Consider the following 401-nt stretch of genomic DNA (forward strand, 5'->3'; position numbering starts at 1 on the left):
ATTATATAATGTCCTTCCTTGTCTCTTAGGTGGTTTTTGTCTTAAAGTCAATTTTATCAGAAATTAATATTGCCATTCCTGCTCTTTTTGGTTCCCAGTTGCTTTATATATCTTTTTCCAACCTTTGGTTTTTAGTCTATGTTTGTCTTTGTCTCTAAGGTGTGTGTCTCTCATAGACAGCATTTTGATGGCTTAGTTTTCTTATGCATTCTGAAACTCTCGATCTCTTGAGTAGTGCATTTAATCCATTGACATTCAGTGTAATAATTGAAAGTATGAATTTGATGCTATCATTTTGTTATGTGTCTTTTTGTGGTATTCCTTGTTTCTTTGTTCCATATAATTTTCTGTGCTAAGCTCATTTTGTTTTTATGAATCGTATTATCATTTCCTTCATTGCC

Source organism: Orycteropus afer, unplaced genomic scaffold (genome assembly GCF_000298275.1).
Source record: "Orycteropus afer afer isolate SDZICR_OR568_19922 unplaced genomic scaffold, OryAfe1.0 scaffold00618, whole genome shotgun sequence".
In the NCBI taxonomy this organism is placed as follows: Eukaryota; Metazoa; Chordata; class Mammalia; order Tubulidentata; family Orycteropodidae; genus Orycteropus; species Orycteropus afer.